The following is an 18,813-nucleotide window of genomic DNA, read 5'->3' as shown; positions in this document are numbered from 1 at the left end:
ACAGATATGAATATGGCTTCTGAAGAGATAGAAAGTTTAAATATTTTGTTGCTGCTAGAATGTGGATCGTGAATATGCTACTATGCACTGTGACTATGCAAGGCACAAAATATGTGATATTTCATTTTCCAAAGGTTTTTGGCTGGAAAACAATTGCTTCACACCTTCTCTCAGGACCTATTTTCTCCAGAATGAGTCTGAGGATATGTCATGCTGAAGAGAGGGAACTCTAGATCACAGCTCTAGTTCTTACTCTCTTAATTTCACTTGCCAGGAGAAATCTTCACTTGAGCATTCCCCTGGCTGACTCCTCAGCCACAGGCTGGTTATGGAATGAGTCACACATCATATTCAGCCTTTGCTGAAATCTTTTCTTAAGCTTAGCCCAGCTGATGGCTCAAGGAGACCCCTGCCTTCTGGCAGAAAACCAGCTGGGTTTGTGTACACATACCAGGGAAAATTATATTATTAAGTGATAAGAGCTTGCACTTTTTGAACACTTGCTAAATGTAAGGCACTGGTGCAAATACTTTTATAAGAACTGTCTCTTCGAATCCTCATACTCACCCTGGAGGACAAGGTAACAATGGGATCTCTGTTTTAGAAATGGGAATCCGAAGGCTCAGGGGTACCCTCCTGTCCTTGAACATGCAGGTGGCCGTGACGAGCGTCCGTCTCATACTCAGGTCTGATACAACCCATGCTCTCAACCCATACTCGTACATTCTGACTCATTACCAAAATATTCAAAGGTAGGTGAATCTGATTCAATGAACAGAAGAATCCAGCAGCAGAGACTAGTGTCTGGGTCCACTGGACAATGTTTCTGGCTGATGCCCAGCTCCTCGCACAGGGTCTAGCATGTAGGAGAGGCTTAAGGACGCTTTGGTGAAGAGAGATTGAACTGATGGTGAAGAGCCTTTGAAGGAAGTCTAGAAACAATGGAGCAAACTTGAAGAAAAGCATCAATTAAAGAACACAGTCTCTTCACTGCAAGCATGGGAAGAAACATCCCATCAGTCCTTGGAATTTCCAGAATGATTTTGGGAGCTATTTGGTTTACCGAACTGTAATTTCCCTGTTGGCTTATGGAGTTAAAGAAGAACAAGTCGCCTTGACAGGCTTGTCATCAGTCGCTCTCTGTTGTCGCGCTCTTAGTACACACGAGCTGCAGATGCATGAATCAGGCGAACTTACACAATCTCGAGTGTCCTGGAGGAGAAGTGCCTGTTAGTCATGTGTTAACTACTTGCCTGCCTGACCAGTAGATTTCATCTTAGGCATCTGAGCAGGTGACAAATCAGTAATAGAGACAGAGGTTTTATAAAGAGAAAAATAGAAATAATATATAGAAATCATTTTTAGGTAACTTATTCAATTATAAGAGAGACAAATTATTAACATTATGATACCATCTTCAAAGGGAAGTGCGTAGGTGTAATTAGATGAGTTTCTTGCACCGAGATAAGATAATGGTAATGAAATGTATGGACTGTGGGTGATGGCTAAAGAAGGAAATAGTAATTATCTAGGAGTATGAACAGTGCAAATAGCCATGGAGGGACAGAACTGAGGGGCCCAAGAATTAAGTTATCGGAAAAAGCCAAAAAGAGGGAACGAGGGAACATTTAGTTAAAAGACTTAAAACTATTCATTTTTGGTTTAATAGTAAGCTTAGCCGGGTGACTCTGCAATTCAACAAAGTGGGTTTCGAAAATTACTTCAAGTTGAGGTTTTAACAGCTTCCTCCTGTCCTTTCAAGGAAATTTGGACTTCTCATAACTGATGATAGTCAAAGAGCGTGCTGCAGACACCATTCGCGGCCACGTGCCCATCAGCCTAAGTGTGCGCGGTGATACCGTCTGTCATGAGAACATTTTGGAATCTGATTCATTTTGACTGCCTGACTTTATTTTACCCTCACTCTTTACGAACAAGATTTGAGGAGGTGTGATACATACTTAGGTTAGTGAAACCAAGCAACTCTTCATCCTAGTCACAGTTCCTAGCGTCGTAAGCACTTTAAAAAGTACGTGTTCAAGGAATAAACAGAGGATCAAAACATCTAAAAGAAAGTCTGGCTAAAACAGTCATGAGTATATTTTCTTTCCCAAATTGTTCTTTTTGTGATTAGCTGCTCCTTGGAAGGTCTGCACGTTCTACCCCACGTAACTTTTTATAATCTAATATCAAGTGGAATTACTAAGTTTAAGGAGCTTACATCTCTCCTGAGGTTGTACGACAAATTGTCACATGCCAGGGAAATGACATAGAAAACACTGTGAGAAACTTCCACCTAGCATAGCAGTCTTGCCCTCTAGAAGTACACCAGGTCAATCATGATGTGCCTCAACTTCTCTTTTCCTAAAATAATTATATATAAAAAAAAATTCAAATCTCCTAGAAAGTTCTCTTAAGAAAGTAGCCTCAGCGGTTGATTTACAGATTTAGAGGAGGAACGAACATTAGAACACATCAGATCCTCTGAGTTTCAAATCTACCATGCTTCCTATCAATGCAGATTCCTGGGCCCCTCTTTAGACCTACTAGATCAGAATATTCAGGAGGCGCAGCCTGCAAATTTAAAAACTAAGAATCATTTCCGAAACCACAGTACTGTCCTTTGTTATCTAAAGAACCTTAGGTCTAGAGGGATTAGCTGATGAGACCCAGGTGGCAGAGCAGAATTCCAGCAGAAGAATGACAGGGCCCTTGTCTGCCTCCCACTCACGGCTCCACCCTCCCTTCACGGTTTCCCTTGCTGCTTGCTTTTTGACTTTCAGCGTACATTCTCCGATTGTTTGATCCTTCTTCTTAGCATACAAATGGCTTCCTCACGTATACTCAAGTACCATTCTGGTAAGTTGCAGAGATCAGGCAGAAGTGGGTTTGTACCTTGGCACCCTCTACATGACCCTGGCCGAGTTACTTCCTTCCTTTAACCTGCCATTTCCACATTGGTAGAGGTGTGGACAGTAATGACAACCTCAATGTGTTAGTCTGTATTAAGGACTGAATGTTTGTGGCCCACCCCTCCCCCCCAATATTTAAATCCTAACCCCCATAGGATGGAATTTGATGACAGGGCCTTTGGGCAGTAGTTAGGTTTATATTAGGTTATGAGAACAGACATCCCCCATGATGGGACTGGTGTCCTTATAAAGGGAGGAAGAGAATAGAGCTCTTTTTCTCTCCACGTGAGGGCATGAGAAGAAGGCAGCCATCTTTAAGTCAGAAAAAAACTGTGACCGAGAATCCAACCGTGCTGACACTCTCAGACTTCCAGTTTCTTTCACTGTGAGAAAAGAAGTCTCCTGTTTAAGCCACCAGTCTATGATGTTTTTGCTGCAGCAGCCCATGCTGACTACCATGCCATGAAGACCACATGAGGTAATAAGAGATAGTGCCTGCCACATATTAGATGCTCAGTAATTATTATGTTCTTCCTTATGAGTAATTTTTTAAAAGGGTGAGTACCAGATGTCTCAATTTCCTGTGCAAATACCTGCCACCCAGTCTGTGAGATGACAGATCAGGACTAAGATGGGTACTAGGGCATGGAGGTCCAGTGTATCTGTGAAACAAGGCTTCCAGAGACAATCTGGTTAAAAGATGCAACTTCTGGGAGATTTGTCTTGAAAATGCAAAGCAAAATGATTGCTTTTGCTTAAATTCTGTGTTCTTTGGGTGGCTTGAAGGAGACTGATGCAGACTAAAGGCTTCCCTTACCCCGGCTCCTAATCACTCATTAGTTGGCTACTGATGGCAGCGGGGCTCCTAACACCAAAGTGCTGTCACTAAGTTCTCTACCTGCCATGCCTTCATTCCTCTAATGCTGCTCCATGACAGGTAAACTTTGGTGTGGAGACAGTTGTGATACAGTTTCTTTCATTCATTCATTCATTCATTCATTCAGCAAGGAAGCAACATGGAACATCTCTGTGAAGGAACTGTCCTTCCAGGAACTCGAAGTGCAATCTAGGAGTCCCCTCTGGATTCTAGAACCCAAGCTCGGGCTCCATTCCATGAGCCTAGACGTGACCCGTGTGTTTTACCTGCACTTTAAGTTGTGTCCTGTAAAGCCATCTCAGACTTATGGATCCCTCAGTGCTGGTCCTGACTCCAGCCATCAGTCTACTAGGTTAAGAGTGGAAGTGCAAGTCTAAGACCCAAGTCCACAGTCGTTGTTGAGGATAAGCATCTCAGCCAAGACCTTCTCTCCTCATGAAGTAATCATTATGTGAGGATAAGAATAGATTTCTTCTTTATTTTCAATTCAACCGCCTGGTGTATCTCAACATCACTTCGTTTAAACATATTTACTGGGTGCCAGGCACATACAGAAGAGAGCTGAATGTCTTGCTTATTAGCTCTTCCCAGACCTTGCTGTCTAAATGAATACGGACAGATCATCTGGGGTCAAGTGGGGAGAAGGGCTTAAATTTCTTTCCAGCGTGGAATGACAACAGCTATCAGCCAGTCATTAGTGATGGAGTGCAACCCCGGCTTAGACATGAACCACTGGCTTAGGTTGTTAGAGATTTTTAACTGAAACAAAAATGCCATTTCTGTTAATCTGAACTTTCCTGTGCAAAGACCTGGGGTGGGAGTGGGGAGTGGAATGAATCTAGGTTTAACCAGCTTTGAACTACTCAGGCTCCTTCCCCAATGTTTCGAGAACACCCCTGAGGGTGTGAGGTCCCTGTTTCCTCTCCCAGGCCCAGTGTCCTCTCCAGGAGGCCGCCCACGCTCCTCGGCGACTGTGATGTCGCCGGCGGCCGCTAGAGGGAGATGAGCGCCTGAGACAGCGGTGAACGTGAGGCGGGCCTGTGGTGACCTCGGCCGCCTTCCTCATCTGGCTTAGTAGCTGCTCTGGGTGGATTTAGAACGTCCTGGAAAACAAAGCGTGAAAGCAGTGAAATCAAAGGAAATGCTGGACTCCAGTTCAATTGAATTTAAATTTCAGATAAACAACTAATATCAGATCTTAAATGATCTTAATCAAGATGTAACTGGGTGCCCTGTACTCTTCTTCCTAAATCTTGGCAACTCTAATTAAAGAACAAAGGGAGGGGCACCTGGGTGGCTCAGTGGGTTGAGCCCCTGCCTTTGGCTCAGGTCATGGTCTCTGGGTCCTGGGATCGAGCCCTGCATGGTGGGGGGGGGGGGGGTGTCTCTGCTCAGCGGGAAGCCTGCTTCCCCTCTGCCTACTTATGATCTCTGTCTGTCAGATAAAGTTAAAAAAACAAACAAACAAACAAAGGGATTCTGGGTAGAAGACAAAGTCCTTCTAAGGGGTGGGGGGAAAGAATTTTTCCTACCTGCCTGTTACTTGAATCTGGAACAAAATTTTGTATCCTTCAGACTGGAAAAGATTGGTCTTTTCACAGATACTGAGGAGCAGTGATGTGGCCTGTGACCTGTGGCCTTGGCTAGGAGAGGCCTGAGGAGCGGCCCTCTATTCCAAACACCTCCTAAATGTGCCACTGAAGTCCTTTCTACATTCAGGAATTTCTCTTAAAGAGGTAAGTATTCCTTTGAGGGAAAGTCTTAGCTCAGGCTGAAATAACAAAATACCACAGAGTGGGAGGCTTAAACAGAAGTCACACACACACCCAGACTCACAGTTCAGGATGCTGGAAGTCCAAGAGCAGGTTGGCAGAATGGTTGGGTTCTTGGACCTTCTCCCTGATTTGCAGAAGGCCACCTTCTCGCTGTGGCCTCACATGGCAGAGGGAACACGCTCTGTTATCTACATGTCCTTGTCAAGGAGCAAGTCACATAACTCGGGGTGTATTCTCATGATCTCATCTAAACCTGATTAGCCTTCCAAGGCCTCACCTCCAAATATCGTCATCACAGTGGGGTTGGGGCTTCATCGTACAGATTTTGGGAGGACACAAATATTTGGTTCAGTGCAGACAAGAAGAACAGAATCTCTGTCAATGAAAACTTACTGAAAGACTGCTTGGCTACTTGTTGGAAATTAGTACCAGACCAGAAAAAGAAATGAAACCAAAGCTTGGGTTGAGAGGCAGTAGGCAAGGAAGGGATCAAGGCATCAAGACAAACAGGATCCCGGAAGAGGGGGACTGAGTTGCAGTTGCTATGTTTCTAGTTAACAATTTTGTTCAGGGCTGGAGCCCTTTTTAGAGAACGCATTTGAAGTCTGAAGAGTTGGCTCATATCCAGTTAAAAAATGACTTCCTGGCACCTGGAACGTGTGACCGTGATTGCTATTCATGGCAATAATAGTATTCTCGGACTGAATAAACTCAAATCAATCGCAAGGAGCATTTTTATTTCTCCTGATAGTTGGAACAGGGTTCTAATGTCCTTCGTGTCCAATAAAGCTGAAGGTAATCACAAGGGGCTGTGCTCACCATCAGGCCATACATTTCTCTAAGCTTTTTATCTTGCTTGTTTCTCCCATTCAGAGTAGACAAAGATACAAGGAATACTGAGAAGGTTCTTAGAACAAATATCTTATAAGACTCAGAAAAGGAAGCATTCTTCTTTTAGATCCGTTTTCTCCAAGGTCGACATCAAGCAGAGGGTTCCTAATGACTAGGAGAGGCTGCTTTTGTATCGGAGAGAACACTTAAATTACTGACCTTGAGGACACAGCAGTCTCCTGCGGGCCTGGTTTAAAAAAAAAATTTTTTTTTAAAGTCGATGACATTAATATCAAATTAAAGCAGCAGGGGGCACAATTTCTTCACAATGTGTTAGGCTTTGTTTTTTTTTTTTTTTTTGATTAGAAAGAAAAACAGGGAAACTGTTTCCTTGGACCATTTTGAATCAGTGTTACCCATTATATCTGATCATCCAAATATCGAAATGTCATGCACATACTCGTTTCCCACAGAAAAAGCCAACCCAACCCATCCAAAAGGGGTTGAGAAATAAACTGACAGGCACAGCTAATTGTAACATTTCTGCATTAGTAATTCTCTATTTTTAAAAAATAAGCAATCATAAGGTAGGCGTGATCGGGACGTTAAATTCACGCACTATAGCTGAACCCGTTGCCTGTAGGTATTTAAAGTTTCTCCTAGAAACCCCTAGCCTGATGGTGACCCTTGTTTTCTCAGCAACTAGAAAACAAGTGGGAAGATTTCATCTACTGATTTCATCCAGAATTGCAGCAGTTACTTCCAGGGACTGTTTTGCAGATGTCTTGCACATATTGAAACAGTTTGTACATTCCTAATACCTCAAAATCAGATCTGTGATGTTTCTGATTTTCTAGAAAGGAATACAATCAATGCACTTTTCTTGTAGTGTCCCCATATGTGTGACATGGAATGATCTGGCAATGCCAGATCCTGTCCGCTCCTGCGTTCCTCCTGGCTCTGACTCAGTGTTATCTTGGACTTCTTGCTTTATTTCTCTTGGTACTCTTTTATTATCTTTGAAAAGAGAAGCAGATCATAGCTATCACATAGGAATATTGGAAACATTCTGGAAATCTTTTCGCTAAATAGTTACTTAGAGTTCTTCCACATTATTTTTATTAAATGCAATATTAATAATAGCCAGAACTTACTCTGTTTTAGGCTCCATTCCTTTGCATTTATCAGCTCATCAAAATCTTTTTCAGAGAGGTTAAGAAACTTGCCCCAATTCACTGATGTAGTAAGAAGTGAGGCAGAGGTACAGAGATGTATAATCTGGCTCTGGAAGTGAGGCAGAGGTACAGAGACATATAATCTGGCTCTAAAAATTATGTGCAAGATGTGAAATTTTAAAAATTTCACTTAATTTTTGGAGTAGGCAACGATTTACAGATTTTAAAATGAGGAATGGTATGCAGTGAGAAGTTCTGCTTCCGCTCTCCCCACCGTTTCCCCATCTCTGCTCTCCCTTCGAACTATAGATGCACTTTCAGTACCTTATGCAATTATAAACAAAAATAAACCTCCCCTTTATGACACCACAGGCTTTGTATTGTGTTCATTGTCCTGAGATTTGCCTTTCTACTGAGCCATCTGTTCTGGCCACCTTCCCCCAGCACAATGGAGAAGGTTGCCCTCCTCTGTGTAAGTTCCTAACCTAGTCGGGAAGTGGTAAGTAAATAATTTGTGCGTCAGAGGCACCTGAGTGGCTTAGTTGATTAAGCAACTGCCTTAGGCTCGGGTCATGATCCTGGAGTCCTGGGATCAAGTCCTGCACTGGGCTCCCTAGTCAGCGGGGGGCCTTCTTCTCCCTCTGACCCTCTCCCGTCTTCCTGCTCTCTCTCTCCCAAATAAATAATTAAAATCTTTAAAAATATAATAACAATATAATAATGATAATTCATGTGTCACTGTGAGGATATCAATTAGAGATGTGAGAAAGGACAATAAGATTACAGATGGCTTGACTAACTTTGGGGACTCTGTGAGAGATTTCATAAAGAAATCCTATCTCATAAGAATCAGGGAAACAGGTGAGAAACTGCCTCGTGGCCACCTCCCACAACATAGGGCAATGGGTGGGAAACAGCTCTGTGACGGCTCCTTACCAAACTGTCCCTCCACTGAGTACCTGCGAGGATGACAGAGCAGTCACCAAGACAAGGCAGACTGCAGCTGGGCCTTGCCTCAGTGGCCCCGAAGTGGAGACCTATAAGGGTGTCAGGAAGTCATACTGGAGCCGGTCTCCTACAAATTGCAGATAAAAGCCTTTCTAACTGAAAGAGTTCTCATTCCAGTGTGGCGTGGGGGAAAGGGCTTATGCTTGAAGGACACAGATTTTTTCAGAGGAATGATACATTCTGCTTATGGTTTGATCTTTAGCCGAAATAGTTCCCAGTATCTCGTAGGAGTGACTACAAGGACATTTCCCTATATGCAAAGGTAGTGCTGTCCTTCATCGTCAGGACTTTGCAAGGACGGGTTGTAAGGTTTTGTGTATGTGTGTGTGTGCGTGCGTGTGTGTATAAGTGTGCATATAAGGCAAACTTAACAACACACCTCACAGACCCCTGGCACACTGTATTAGCAGGCTTTCTGCAGCTGCCCTCTGTAAGTGATGTATATAATTACACATTTAAATTCATCCCCAACCACGCAAACTGGCTTGTCTCATTCTTATTTCTTAGCTATATAATGGAGATTTTGAAATGTGAAACTCCAACCTTAACAAGCGTTAAAAGAAATATTTTTATAGATATTGCATTTTCATGCCTGAAAGGAAAGCTTCAAAAACTGCAGAAGCAGAGCACGGTAAGGCTGCATATTCCTTTGTCAGCCCAAAACCACATAAGGTGGGAGATGCGGCTGCTACTTGTGGTTTGTGTATTCACGTCCTGTCTCCTTCATGTCCTGCCGAAGAATTTATGACATCTGTGTATGACTCATCCTAGCTTTCTACAGGGACAAAAGGAGATGCACAGATCAATTCTGGAATGGAATACATGATGTTTGAGCTGTAGAGACACAAGATCCCATCCTCTGCCGCCATATTTTCCTGGTGAAGGAAGCTTACCGAAACAGCCTATCCTTAGTGGCTCAGGACAAAAGCTCACACGGAGTCCCTGGGCTCCCCGTTCCCGCTCAGGCCCCCTCTGTCCTGCTCTGCAAAGTGCCTCATGAGCATAGAGTAGAAATTCCATCTCGCATAACCCAGCTCCGCAACCAAGCCCTTTGTGACTTTGTAGCCCTTTTCTTCACTGTCCTCCAAAGGGGAACATATTCTTCAGGTCTGATTGGCAACCTTTTGAAGGTGATCCCGCTGAGGAAGTTATTCACTGGGAATTCTGGAATTTGCTGGGAAGACTTCACTAACTTTCTGAAGTTCCCAAAGAAGAGACCTACTCAAGAACTACAGGTTGGGGGAGGTGGGTAGGGTGAGAGCAGAGGCTAGAAGCAGGAGGATTCAGTGAAAACCCGCACATCCAGTGGGGAGGCCCCTCTTCAACCCTAGGCTGAATGTTTTTCTCCAGAACATGGGAAATCACTTACCCTCTCCTGGGGGAAGCAGAGGACTCCTCTCTGGAGAAATAGATGGGGCCAAAACAAATGCATAGACACCAATGTTTGAGAGTGACTTGACAAATTAGCCATCTCTGCGTATAAATGGCCACGAGGTTCACCAGGAAACAAGGATTTGTGCTGCTCACAGCTCCCCTCAGCTATGGGGGCTTTTTTTTTTTTTTTAAATGCTTTCATTTTTTATTTGACAAGAGACACAGCAAGAGAGGGAACACAAGCAGGGGGAGTGGGAGAGGGAAAAGCAGGCTTCCTGCTGAGCAGGGAGCCCAATGTAGGGCTGGAGGCTGGATCTCAGGACCCAGGGATCATGACCTGAACGGAAGGCAGATGCTTAACCACTGAGCCACCCAGTCTTGCCCTCCCTGGAAAGCCTCCCAACCCCACCACATTTTTTTTTTTAATGGATCAGTTATTTAATTAAGTTCTTTGTAAGAAATTTAGAACACCAATTTGTGAGGGCAAACTCCATTTGTGAAAGAAAACACAGAGTGGAGGTAGCCTTGAAGCTGAGGAACAGCTTCGATTTTTGACAGAATCTGTGAGTCCACAGCTTTCTGATCAACCTTGTGCTATTCTGTAATATCGTATTTCTCTTTCTTGGTATCAAAGATCTCACCCTCCTTGTGTCTGGACTTACGCAGCTTCTTCTTCCTGAAGTAACCATTAGTGAGATGTTTGGGGATTTTCACGCTGCTGATAACAATTTTAGCAGAAGTGCAATGATGAATTTCTGGTGTGTTCTACACAGGGGAACTCCGCTGGGGGCGAGAGGTCCAGTCACAAGAAGCAAGCCTCTGCTTAGTTGCTGCAGGAAAACCACCTCTGTGGCACCCAGCGAGGATGATCAGAGCGGTCCTAGGAGTGATGCTAGCTCGCAGTTTTCACACATGCTGACTGGAAGGTTTTTTTGCTGTGGCTCAACAGCGTTCAAGGCACATCTTCAGTAAGGTAATACCTAGGCATTTCTTGAAGTTTAACCACACAGGTACCACCATTCCTGTCATCACAAACTGTCTCTGCTTGTCATCACCACTTACCAGTGAGTAAGAACAGCCAAGGATGGGTGATGTTGAGGGGGACCTGCTAACATGAAAAACAGAAAAAAAGTAAAAACTGAAAGGAATTAAAAGGATTCAAAAACTGTACAGAGAACAACAACAAAAAAAAATGCCTAAACATCTTATAATTGAATTCCTCAGGAAGAGATAAGAGAATACATTATGGCCATGAAACAAGAGCTTGGGCGACTCATGTCAGATAAAATTCAGGAAAACTGAAATTGAAAAAGTCAATAAAATTGCTAAGGGATAAATTTAAGGGAAGAGATCAGGAAGTGAAATGAAATAAAAACAAAGCAAAGTAAATCCCTAATGAGTTCTAATAGAAAAACAGAAAAGAAACTCTTAGAAATTGGAAGGTTAAACCAGGAGATAAATTTAAATAACAAGAATTTCTGAAAGAGAAAAGAGAAGATAGAAAGTAGGAAATACAGTGTAGGTGAGGCATGAAAAAAGTCCATGACCAAGACTTCACACAGACTATTCGAGCAACCAGTACAACCCGGTCGGCCTAGGCTCTGGCCAGGAGTCTCTTCTAAAATGCAGGCCTTATGTCTGGTTTGGATAGCATGTGAATGCTTTCCCAGGCTCTTCCGTCTTGGAGCTGGACCCTGCCTCTGTAGCTCAGTTGCTAAGGACCAACTTCAGTTCAGATGACTCGTCCTGCCCCTCCATTTTGCCAGAAGAGGACCTCCATCTGACCACGACTATTATCTCTGTTTGCAGATTGTTCTATGGCTATCTGTTCGTTGGCCTTGGACAAATCTGCCAGCTTGGCTGGACTCCTTTCATTCCACAATTGAGAAAGTGGGCTGCCCCTTCCAAAGTATGTATGTTGGTTGAGTTGTTCCCTGGTCCTGCCTGCCTGAATCTACCTTACCCTGTTCCCTACTGGTCTTCGTGCCTCCTGACTTAGCCTATAGTTCTTATTTAACAACGTTTCATTACCTCATAGTTAAAATACATGCTGAGTAGTATTTCTGGACCATATATTTGGACCAGGAGAAAACTATAGGCCTTATGCTATAAGATCTTAATGAACTAATGCCTGAATTAACAAGATGAGAATCCCAGAGAATTTGTTGGCATAAAATAACTCTGTGAATCTTGAATGAAACACATAAGTCAGATCATCCGAATAAGGTCATTCAAAAAAGAAAGGAGTGAAATCACAGACAGAAACCCAGGAAAGGGCACGGAGGAAGCTCAGGGCACTACCCCATCAGCAAAACCTTTTACTGAGAGCCTGCAGTGTGCAGGGTACCCTCCTTAACTCTGTGGACACAATAGACGGCAAAGCCAAGCCTCTCCTCATTGAGCTTATGTTTTAGTAAGGGGCATAATAAAAAAGCAAAACACATTTTACTTACCTGTTTTATTTCACAAACATACAATGACTATGTGCCACATTCCATTCTGAGAACTTTAAATAGTAACTCAATCTTCCCAACATTCCTCTCAAGTCAGCGCTATTAGCATTTCTCTTTTTCAGAAGAGGAAACAGAGGCAGAGAAAAATTTGGGAACTGCCCAAGCCCCCCTAGCTGGCAAGGGGCAGATGTAGGCTGTGCACTCAGGCTGCCGTCCATCAGCTGCCAGCCTGCCCTCCTTAGGGGCGCCTCACAGAGTGAGGGGCTGGATGTCAGGTTGGGGGAGGGGCATGCCATTTTAGAAAGGAAAGTCAGGGGAGCATCTCAGAGAAAATGCCATGCCCAGAGAGCTCTGTGTGTGCTTTGGAGCTCAAAGTTCTCTGTACAATAGCACAGGGGGAGGAGAGTTTTTTCCCTTTCCAGTCTCATGATCAATTTTAATGGAAATAAGGAGTTTCTAGCAAGTGATGTCAATCTTTTTAAACCACTGCAAGGCCACCGTTGCCAGGAGCGGTGTCGCCAGTCACCCTGCCAAGACCAGTTGCCATGGCTTCTTGGGAATTCTTATTTCCTCTCAAAATGATCTATTAGATTTTGTAGACAACGTAATTCTCACCCATCTCAAATAGGCAACACACATCTCTGCTTCTTTTTAAGGTGTTAATGGCTTATCGCTATGTGGCTATTTCTGTGCTCATATTTATGCTCCTTATTTTTTTTTTTTTTTGTAATTGTCTTTAAACATGGCATTTGTAGGACCCCAGGAAAAATAGACATAGTCTACCCGAATCGATCAAGCGAAGTTTCCAAGACTTCCATTTCCATTTCCTTTGGCCTCCACATTTCAACTTTCAGGCTTCTCTTGCTGCTTACCAGTATCTAAATTATATGTCTATCCCTCGGTAATAAAATTACAGAACTAACATGCCCAGCCTCTCTTCAGTCCTGCCATGCTTTCTGCAGTTGGGAGGATCTTCAGATGCACCATAAGCGCAGGCATGGTGGGAGCCTTCCCCAGGAAGGGTGTGAACACAGTCCTGGGAGCTCGTGTCCCTGGGCAAACTTATCTCGTCACTGTTACGTGCCATACATTTTCATTAGGTGATCAACAGAAAGGGCATGATTGCTCAGAAGCTCAACCCTGATATTTAAATTTCTTGTCCTCGACCTTAACGAGGGCATATATCAGAGCTGTAGAGTGGGGTGACATTTATGACACCGCCGCTCCATTCTGCGATGAGACACAGATCATTCAGAGGTGAGGCTTTGGACTAGTAGCAATCCCAACGTGTGCTAAACAGCAATTGTCGTAATTACAAAACTCTCAATAAGAATAACAAACAATAATCTTGTTTTTCAAACTGCACCTCAATTAGCAGGAGCATTCCAGATTTGAAAGCGTGGGAGGAGTTTCTACTCTATGCCACTCCCTGAACACGGGAGTGTGGAGGAGGGGAAGAGCTTCTGGGCAGATGAAGACAGAGTAGAAAGTCAGGAGTTGGGAGGAGACATCTGGAAAAGATAAAAGCCACAGAACATAAGTATATGAGTCAGGCTTCTCCTCAAAGCATTAAATAAGGTCTTGTTAAAAGATCTATCTGGGGGGCACCTGGGTGGCTCAGTGGGTTAAAGCCTCTGCCTTCGGCTCAGGTCATGATCCCAGGGTCCTGGGATTGAGCCCCACGTTGGGGCTCTCTGCTCAGCAGGGAGCCTTGCTTCCCCCTCTCTCTCTGCCTGCCTCTCTGCCTACTTGTGATCTCTGTCTGTCAAATAAATAAATAAAATCTTAAAAAAAAAAAAAGATCTATCTAGGACCTTGTTGTAAGTTTTAGTGGAAATTCAGAATCTCAAGAGGGATGTCTGTTTCATTATGTAACCATAAAGGTTTCTCACAACTCTAAGAAAACTGATCTGTCCAGAGGAATTCTGTGATAACTGAGTTCTCATACTGTTCCGTCCTAATTCTAGACAAATTAGATCTAGGCAAACTTCGTCGTATTTGAAAAAAATTCTTCAAATTTAGCAAATACATCAACTGGTGACCCATCAGACAAAAGCCATGGCCAATCTTTGAACTGCTAGACAGGACCCTGACCGAAACTCTTACAACCTGCCCCTGCCCCAGCCCCAGGGCACGTAGAAATGAGGCTGGTGTCTGAGGCGTGCATTCACCAGGCTGGTCTTCTACTCCATAAGGAACCCAGACATGAACTGTAGTGACTTCTGGCTACATCTGCTCTTTCCTACTCTGAATCACAGCTTCATTTTCTCATTGACAGTCTTGTTTCTGCTTTTCACTTGATGGGACAAATTTCAGAGCCTGGAGAAGGTCTTTTGCATTGAGCCTGGTTATTAAAGAGGTGATAGCTGCTTAACTTATGATAATGGGGGCTAAAGATGCTTTTGTCTGGTTTGGTGAAAACCTGGCTTGAGAAACTGGTCTCAGAACTAGCTGTTCAGGAGTCTGAGTCTTATGGAAAGCTGCGTCATCCTGTTACAGATTTTGGTGTCTTACCCTGGTAGGTAAAACCATCATGTCAGTTTTGAAGAAGTCCATTTCTTCTCCTTTGAATGGTTCCTGATCATATCTGTTGTAGGCAGCTGGGATGGGAAATTGTGTATACAACGTGGGATCCACAGGTGCTGTATTGGGGGCCAGTCACAATCCAGGTGCATTCCAGTCTTCTCTGGCCTTTACAGACTGAAGAATTGCAAAAATATTCTTGTGAAATAGTTTACTGTACTTCCGATCCTCACCTCAACTCTGCTGATGATATCTTAGGTCATGGTTATCTCAACATCTCCCCAAAGCCTCGCTTTCAGGGAAGTTATATCCTCTTCTAGATCAGGCTTGACTGCACATCTTTTCTTAGCCTTAAATTTGATTGCAGCAATTTTTCCCACTGCCTTGGCTTCAGACAAAGACTAATCTGTTCCATTTGTACAATCCCTTCCTTGGGTGGGCCCCTCCAAACCAGCAGCTGATCTATCTTTATCAAGGTCCACACAGTCTTCATCTTCAATTCGTGGTTTCTTTGCTCCTAAAACTTCACCTCATTTTAACTTGAGCAGATCCCTGAAGACCAGTTTCTAGGGGCGCCCTTCTGTCTTACTTGCCAAAAGGTAATGTTGTTCCAGGAGCCGGCGAGGACATCTTCTCAGTCAGGGCTTCCAATCATGGCCATGTTTTCAGAAGCTGCCTCAGGACATCAACAGTAGCATGAGAAAAGTATACATTATTAAATACAAATATGATAGAATCCAATGTGAGGTGCTCTCTGGGTTGGTTTCCTTTCCTGTCTCCCCAACCTATGTAGCTGGTCTTGACATTCCAGGGTTACTATAGTGCCTGACAATCACTTTGTTTTACTTCACCACAATCTCCTTTTCCTGGGTGTTGTACTGTTGCCGAACGCTAAGAACACATGTCCCCCACCTCACCACCATCTCTGATAGTGATAGGGGCAGTGGCCCCCAAGTCTCTGAGGCCTCATAAAGGTATATGAGATAATCTTAACCAGGCCTTTCCTGTTTTATGGTTTTGATTTGTTTTTTGTTTTTGTTTTTTTTTTTGAGAGAAGCAGAGTCTAAAGGGCAAATTTACAATAAACACCCACTTCAAGAGGGATTTTCTTATAATTTCATACTATGTCTAAAATTGTTCTCTTAACTACCTGCCCACACCCACCTAAACTGGCTTTTCTCTCTTTATTTATTTATTTATTTAAATTCAGTTAATTAACATCTAATGTGTTATTGGTTTCAGAGGTAGAGGTCAGTGATTCATCAGTCTTATATAACACCCAGTGCTCATTACATCACGTGCCCTTCTTAGTGTCCATCACCCCGTGACTCCATCACCCCTACCTCCCTCCCCTCCAGCAATCCTCAGTTTGTATCTTATGCTTAAGAATCTCTTATGGTTTGTCTTGTTTTGCTTTTTCCTCTTTCCCCCTATGACCCTCTGTTTTGCTTCCTAAATTCCACACACGAGTGAGATCATATGTCTTTCTCTGATTGACTTATTTTACTTAGCATAACACCCTCTAGTTCCATCTTTCTGATCAAAATAATCTTCATTTTTATAAAGGTTTGAGGCAAAAAAAATGGGAGAACTAATTGTCAAAATTTCAAGAAAATTCTTACAGGCAACACCTCAGATGACTTCATTAGTTAGGTTGCATCTCCATGCTATGGAAGAAAGGGATTGCAGAAGTGCAGAAAATATTTATTGCTTTGAAGACTGCTTTTTGGGCACCCTGATAGTATTATTTTAGCTCTTTGGTTTGTTTGTTTGTTTGTTTGTTTGTTTAAATACCTCTTTCAAGGGGTTATATGAACTTAGTAACCTCCCCTTTGCCAATGACCAGAGCAGGGTCTAACAGCCACATCACAGGTTATGGTGAAGCCAGAGCTTCATGCCTGCTGGGGGAACTTCTCTCATTGTGTGTTTCTGGAAGGAACTTGGAAAAATGCATTCGCTATCTTATATGACATTTGTGGAAAATTTTACTTAAGGTCTGACCATAGAAAAATTCATAGAAAAATTAAAGAAGACATTGATCTTGAAGCCTCCAGTTTCCAAGAGGGGAGGGGGGTGGGTCAGAGAACAAATGGTGATGTTCTAAATTAAAAGAGAAATGGGATGTTGTAGAGCTATGTTCAACTTGTCTTTCTCAAAATTTGTCTCACATTTTTATTCTTTAACTTGAATTTATTCTGCTGAACATCTTCTTCAATAATATCTTCAAACTTGCTAGAAAAAGCAAGCAATACAATTAAAAAAAATTTTTTTTAGTTCAGGCTACTCGTTCACTGAAACAGTCAAGAGATGATTGTATTCAGTTTTATTTTTAAAATCTCCATTTATCAAATACTAGCATGTGAAGAAAACAGATGGTTTGATCCAAGGTTTCTTTTTGTTGTATGCAGGCTAATGTTTTAAACATCATGCCAAAATTTGATTTGTAATTTTAAAATTGCTATTTTCCCAGGCTAAGCTTGGGGTATTCTCAAAATTCTCAGTCTCTCATGAAGGGAAAGCAAGATTTTTTTGCATGTGGGCTAATTCAACAAAAACAAGAATATTTAAAAGAGGCATTTTTAAAAAATCAAAATGAAAAGAATTTTATTGATTCCAATGTAGAAAAAAACCTCTATTTTTAGGGCATGCACTACTTATTGTATCCAATAGATGAATGTCAGTTTTCAAATTCTTTTTTAGTTATTAAAATATTGATATCTCAACATCTTTGAAAAGAAGCAAACTTAAATTCATCTTTCTAATCTTTTATCTTTTATGGTTGGCTAGAATTTTAGAGTTTATAAAACTTGCTCATACACACTATTTCATGTTATCTTTCAATTAACCTACAAAAAATTTATTTTTTCCATATACAGATGAGAAAATTGAGGTTTAAAAAAAACATCTTATTTAAGGTCAAAGAATATCAGGTATGGAGTCAGGGCTAAAATGAGATTTTTATACCCATTGTAATTCTTACAAATACCTATCCTATGTAAAGCACCATCTGACACTGAAAATAATAAAAGAATAATAATTATCTCAAACAGTTACTGAGCCCTAGATGCCAGTTACTATACCAAATACTGACATGCATTGTTTCCTTTTCCTTTCATTTTTTCAACAAATCTATGTAATAGAAAATGTTAAAGTTATTAAATATTAAATATTAAATACTAAAGTTCCCTAGACCAGCAGAGTCTAGGGACTTACTTAAGGTCATACAGACAGAAATGGGGAATTGTCATTCCTTAATCATTTAACAAGCACATACCTCTTTCTGTCTAGGTCGCAGTTCCCTCCTCTGTGCTGGAGCTGCTCAGGGAGACGGTCTCTGTAAGACAGAGCCACCTCTGGAAGCACTGGCTGCCATGATAATGGCTGCTCACTGTAGTGTCTTTGCGTCTTTGCATGACCCTCAAGTTGCCAAGATGCAAACCTAATTCAAAGAAGCTAAAGCAAAAAGGATGTCTATTGACTCATCGAATCCAAGGGAGGGCTGAACAACCAAACCATGCACCCATGAGAAGGGCAGGGAAGCTGCTGGTCGTAGACACTGCTGGAACCAGAAGCTTCAGTGCTGATGGAATGCTTGCTATCTCTTGCTCTGACTTCTTTGTGTATGTTGGCATCGTTCTTTGTCACTACCAATGGCTTTTTTTTTTCCTCCAAATAGTAGAAATCTCCATCACTGATAGCTCATGCAATTCATTTTCTGACTTTCACCAACAGAGAGTCTAACTTTCTTGGGTCTAGTTGGAACAAAATCCCCACAAGGGCTCTGACTAGCCTGGCTTATAGAAGAAGCCACCTCTGGACCAGTTCTGTCACACATGAACCTGCTAGAGTTGACATGTACACCTGTGAGGTTTGTGTGCTTGACAA

General features: G+C 42.5%; 1 pseudogene; it reads right to left on the bottom strand.

Moving 5' to 3' along the window:
• Positions 1-10,408: 10,408 nt before the first annotated feature.
• On the bottom strand, positions 10,409-10,955 carry LOC132017428 (large ribosomal subunit protein eL6-like; annotated as a pseudogene).
• Between the last annotated feature and the right edge of the window lie 7,858 nt (positions 10,956-18,813).

This window comes from Mustela nigripes, chromosome 5 (genome assembly GCF_022355385.1).
Source record: "Mustela nigripes isolate SB6536 chromosome 5, MUSNIG.SB6536, whole genome shotgun sequence".
NCBI classification, from domain to species: Eukaryota; Metazoa; Chordata; class Mammalia; order Carnivora; family Mustelidae; genus Mustela; species Mustela nigripes.
The sequence above is the reverse complement of the archived record's forward strand: the minus strand, read 5'-3'. Positions and strand labels throughout refer to the sequence as shown.